Source organism: Varanus komodoensis, unplaced genomic scaffold, assembly GCF_004798865.1.
Source record: "Varanus komodoensis strain SLA01 unplaced genomic scaffold, ASM479886v1 scaffold1, whole genome shotgun sequence".
NCBI classification, from domain to species: domain Eukaryota; kingdom Metazoa; phylum Chordata; class Lepidosauria; order Squamata; family Varanidae; genus Varanus; species Varanus komodoensis.
Window position 1 is genome coordinate 3,431,036 of NW_025335268.1, and position 6,000 is coordinate 3,437,035.

Genomic DNA, 6,000 nt, shown 5'->3' on the forward strand with positions numbered 1-6,000 from the left:
AGTTCGAATCTGCACAATGGGGTGAGTTCCCATTGCTCCGTCCCAGCTCCTGCCAACCTTGCAGTTCGAAAGCATGCAAATGCAAGTAGATCAAAAGGTACCACTTCGGTGGGCAGGTAACAGCGTTCCGTGCACATGCTGATCCATTCTGCCTCATGAAACTTGCTCTTGAAGAGCAACACATAACGGGGGAAGAATCAGATTGGCGGCACTATGCTCATATGTACACACAAAGGCATGCTAATGTATCTGCCTGGATCTGTGAACATACATGCATAATTACAGTTTTAAAATACCTGTGAAATTAAAGATTCCTTAAACAGGTATAAGAGTTTGACCGCACTGGACAGGCTGGAGCTGTGTTCTATTAACAGAGATTAGTTCACAAAAATCACAGTGGTTCTAGTCATGGTGACACCCATAGCCACTCCCCAAAGGTGATACACAATTACAGGCAGTTGTATTGAGCCATATGAACAGACCAGCTCTAAGACTTTTCATATTGCTAGGAAAAGGTATTTTGTAACACAAGTGGCTGTTCAATAGGCTGCTGATGGGAAAATGAATTCCCACATCTACCATAAGGACTGCAGTTAAACTCAGAGCAGTAGGGATTCTGAGGGCAGATAGCAGATGATGCTAATAGAAAGTGCCAGTGCTACATCCCTGAATACCCTGATTCCACTATACCATTGAATGGCACACAAAGGCCACTGAAAGCGAGCAATCTGAAGTACAAAGTGTAATGTAACAATGACAACGCTGGAGAAAGTGAGCAAGCAAAGGATCTTCAATTCTAGAGAAAAGACTTGTTTGGCTATTCCTTATGTTCACCCAGCATTCTTTTGAGATATTTTTTTTTTACAATTCATGCAGGTTTTGATATGTCAACACATTTAATGGGTGAATTGCAAATCTGTGTTGCAGTTTTCTACACATTTTTCTGGGAGGAAGCTTTAGTGGGGCCACTAGGGCTTTCTTTTGAGAAGACATGCATAAGACTGTAGTGAAGGTTATGCAGTCCACAATCCTGCTCACCCCTTTCTTTCCAATGTAAGGGAAATCAGAAGTGAATTCACAGTTCTATGGAACAGCACAGTGACCTAATAATAACCTAAGGCAATCAGCAAATGCTCTGCAACTCCTTGGAACTGCTTGATTGTGTAGACTTAGATTTCCCTATCACAAGATGAAAAATCTTGAGATAGCCAACACTGAATCTTGACTGTGTGAACAGCTCCCTCTATTCCCCCTCACAAATAATCTCTTCTTAAAATAGGAATTGCATGCCCTGACTTTAAGAAAATAGCATGGCACCAGTTTCTATAGATTGTGACATTGCAATGGCAGCCTGGTGGCACTGATAAATAGCAGCTTTGGCACACATCATGCAAAAATGCTTGAAGAAACTAGTTTAGTGGTTCTTGAAGAAGAACAAGACTCAAAATGCATTGGGCCTTAATAAGCCATTTCAAGTGCATCTTTTGATGTCCCTCTTCATTCATGACCATTCCTAGGCAAGAGAATTCCACTTTCTACTTCACTGAAGCTATGCTTCCTCCCACAACATTTAACTATAGAATAGCATCTTGCTAAAAGGCTGAGTTGTTCCCTTCCAGTGGCTTCTCTTTACTTTAACAATCTGAACAGTCAAAAATTTCAAGCATTTGAAGACATCAGGTAAAATCCTTAAGTGGAGAAGGCTCTTTTAGTTGAGTTCATCGGAAGCTAATTCAACACTGAATGTAAGTAAGTGTGTATGTGTGTATTTAATGCCTTACCAGCAAATTGCTTGTTCATTTCAAGCATGAACCGCTGCCCTCAGAAAGATTTCCCAGTCTCTCGACAGTGCAGAAATTATGGAATATATGTGCATCTTCGTGTTAGTCTAAATGAAAATTTTTCATCAAGATACCCATGGAAGTGACAGAAAAATGCCCAACAGGCACAGTGGAGAGCCTAGTGAAGATTCCCTTGAATCTAGGGGCAAGTGGGTTATCCTGACCTCATTGTTTAGTTGGTGGGTCATGGTTGTGCCTGGCTAGAGACCAGCATGTTTCATGAGAGAGGAGCCTCACACAAATCTATACTACCCAAACAGAATATATGAACAGAACAGAGACTGTGAGGCTGAAGCAGCAGAAGTGCATGTCTTTTCTCCATTACTTGGACCTAAGGCTCAGCAGGAAGAGGACAAGGGTGGATATTAACCTTCTCCCAGGACAAGCTGTACCATGAGGCAAAGTGGTCACCTCAAGTGGCAGATGCTAGGAGCTGGATTAAAGGTGTTGGAAAACAGTGGACCACACGGTCTGCCCTCTCTGTTTATAGCCTGATGGCTCCAGGAGGCAGAAAAAGATGTTCCATTGCTGGTACTAAAGAAAGATTCAACTGACCATCTGGTTGACAGTCCAGAATGGGAGGAGAAGCCATCTTATACTTCACCTTAGGCATCTCTGGCCATGCCCTCTCTCCTCTACATATGAAAGCAAGGGAGCAGTTGTAGAAGGGATCACAGATAAAACAGGTGGTAGATGCTTCAGTCCTCATGCCCAGATGCCACACCAAGCATGCAGAATGAAGGCTCATAGGAAAATCTCATTCCAGTCAATCTTGTAAAACTTTCATCTCAGACTTAAACTACAAGTAATTCATTTCAGGGCACCACAGTAAGGAGCACACCTTAAGTCACTGCTTTTCATAGGGCCCAGAGAACAAACATTTGGACAACCACCATGGCCAGTATTAATAAACATGAGGGTGTCTCAGCCAGTGTTATTCTGCAGAAATGAATGAATGAATGAATACACCATAAGCAGTTTATTCTTCTCACATAATTTCTTCTCAGTGACATTATTGAACAGGCTGTTGAAAACAAACATCGTTAAATGAGAAAAGAAGAGCAGGCGCCTGCTTAATTCCCCACTGCAACGTTTTCCCAGTGACGAATGCTCCCTAAATGGATTTAGTTTTTTGAAAAGAAGTCAGAGAGAAATTTGATGTGGCCCCCTGACCCCTGGTAAGCACATGTATCTTCACCTGTCACATAACACACTGGCACTTGCTTACTTTTCTGCAAAGACTATTGATTTTGCTTATTGGCTGCAGGCTAGTCCATAAAGAACAAATTACAAAGTCAGAGGTCTACAGTTAGCAATTGCTTGCATGATAACAGGGAACTCAGCACTATTTGTACCATGTGGTATCCACATGCTTACAAATGCAGGCAAGCCAAAAGCACAGGCCACCAGTGTAATGGCTTCTGTTTCATCAAATAAACTGAGTATGCCCTCTTTTGCTCTCTCACCCCAAGTAAGCAGGATAGATTTTGGTTTTATTGGTGGACGTAGATTAAACAAAATCATTTTAACATATATGTATATAGCAAAAAAAGGAAATTATTGGAGGTACTTGGATAGTTTAGATGAATTCAAATAGTTTTGGTCTTTTTTAGCAGAATTTCCTACAACTTTAGTTAAATTTGATATTACATTATGATATACAATATCCCATAGAAAGAACTATGTAACATATAGTTATGTTTGGATTCAGTGAATGTATATGTGAAGAATGGTGTTAATTTTGCACCCATTCTTTCCATAGGATGGAAATATTGGTCTTGTACTGGAAGAAGTCTCTGAATGTGTAAGCAAAGAAATGCCCAGGGCTGGGTATTTTCATATTCACTAAACTCAATCAGGTTATTCACTTTACGGATCATTCCAGTGAGCCATTGCTTGGGGATAAAAGACAAAGAACGCTGGTAATGTAAAAACCAGCTGGTTCATTATGACATGACGTTAGCTTTTGCCAGATAATAAATGTACACAATGGGTGGGTGGCAGTGGAAGTGGGGCAGAATCATCCATGTGTTGCTAAAAAGGTAAAGGTAAAGAAGTCCCTGCAGATTTTACTGTGCTTAGTCAGCAGCTGAAGTGCTGCTAAGGAGGTATTAAATGAGCACCCATGCCTACAACGGTGGGCTCACATGACTATCTCCAATTGTCCAGGATCCTTGAAAAAGGAGAGGCTCTGATTCCTCAAACAGTTCTGCAAGTGTCCAGTCTCTTTCCAGCCTTTATTATGAATGTATAGAGGCTGGGAGTGAACAGTCTTCCTTGGCTTCCTCCACATTTTCATGTGACATTTGCACAGGGATTTTGTGTAGGGTCTATTCTATCCAGTGGATGAAATAATCAAGGTGCATGCAGATGCTTGTGTGTAAACACACATGGAAGGATTATGTAGAGAGAAAAAAAAAACAATTCAGTGCTAAAGAGTACAGGAACAAACAGTATACAATTTGCTTTATTTTATATCAAACATAGATATTAATCATTAATATCTACCGAGGCAGTCAAATTTTTGTCTGTCTGTCTGTCATCTACCTATCTATCTATCTGTTATCTAACTATCCACTACCCCTCTTTCTTGTTCATGCATTCAATTAAATAGACTATTTACTTTAAAGCTCAGAACACAGTAGCTTTTAGTCTATCCAAGTATTCAAAGGATATGGCCCTCTTAATTTCAGAAAGTATTTAGGGGATCACATCTTTGAAGGAACCCCACCTCAAAATACTTCTCTCCATGTGAAAAGCTTACATGAGAAGGGAAGGGGCTCAAACTGCTTGACTGCTTCAGATTTTCAATATTGCTATCTGCTGTGCACATTAGGATTCCCCAGTAAATGCTATGAACCCAAAGTGTGGAAACTGTTATCTATCATTTACAGATATGTGATGCCTTTGGAAGATATATAATGAAATGTATAAATCACCTTTTATGGCTCATATCTTATAATTTAGAACGCCAATGTTAAAATCATCACAAGCAATCCTGTACTTTCTGTCACTGTGACCCTATTTATTAAGACAAGAAATATTTAGAACTGTTCCCTAAATGCAGTTTTGAGCACTTTGTACTGATGCCATGTCCAAAGGCTAATCAAACAGCCAAGTATTTATTTGGTAACTACTTAACAGTTAAGTTATCGATGAATCTGTACTGACTGGGAGTGAGATTTGGACATTCTTAACAAAGCTTCTGGTCAGATATATAATTCTATAATTTTTAACATACTATATTATGTTTTTATATAAATCTTCATTGATGCATACTTTAGAAAGTTTTTTTTTTATTTTTTAAAGAAAAGAAGAACATAAATCCTCAGAAACAGCATACTTACAAATCTTCTAATTATAAAACCAGACTTTTACAGAGTTACCATGACCTACCTCTAGTGTTTTCTAAGTTCCTAAATGGAAATGCTGTTCATTAATCCTTGCAAATCCATTTCAGAGCATATCAGTCAGCTTTACTGTATTGGATTCTACGACGTTTCTGAAATGCTACTTTAGTGTGCAGATCTGATATTATTGGTCTGTGCCAGCAGTGATCAAGACATCATGTTTTTTTCCAGAAAGGCAAAAGCCTTCTGACTGTGATATAGAAGACAGAGAATTGGTGGAGGATGTGTCTCACAGAGTCTGCTGACCGCTTTACATGCCAGCTGGAAAAATGTCTCAGTTACTGAAGCCACCCATTCCCTGACGGGTTCCCCCGCCCCTCCACTCACTTCAGAACCAACACGCTCTGACACGTGGCCTTTTTGTGGTGTCAAATGGATGGAACAAGTTTGTCATCACCTAGTACGAGGAGCGGCCATGATCTGGGACATCTTCCACAATGATTACTGTTACTAATTCTGCTGTGAAATATGCAGAGCATCTGCATGGGGAATTCAGTGAAGTGTGGCCAAAATAGAACTTGCTTTTATGCCCAAGCTCCTGGGTGTCCGGGTAAGACGCACAAGGCAGATCATATGACCTAAGCCAAGGCAAGAGCTCATCACTTTTCATGGGAGAACAGCAAAGTGCTGATCCCAGAATATTTGTACTGAGGGAACACAGATAAGACATCTGCAGGTGTAAGTTTAAAAAGATACAACGTTAAATAGACAGACCTGATATTTCTACAGACAACTCTTATAAAGAAAGC

The 6,000-nt window shown here is 40.1% G+C and overlaps 1 protein-coding gene across 2 annotated transcripts in view; it reads right to left on the reverse strand.

The window, feature by feature from the left end:
• ESRRG (estrogen related receptor gamma) overlaps positions 1-5,425 on the reverse strand; it is a 637,351-nt gene extending 631,926 nt beyond the window's left edge. For both annotated transcript variants that reach the window (XM_044426675.1, XM_044425928.1), the window contains exon 1: positions 5,238-5,425. The gene's annotated coding sequence lies outside the window, so the exon portion shown is untranslated. The remainder of the gene's footprint in view (positions 1-5,237) is intronic.
• Positions 5,426-6,000: the final 575 nt, after the last annotated feature.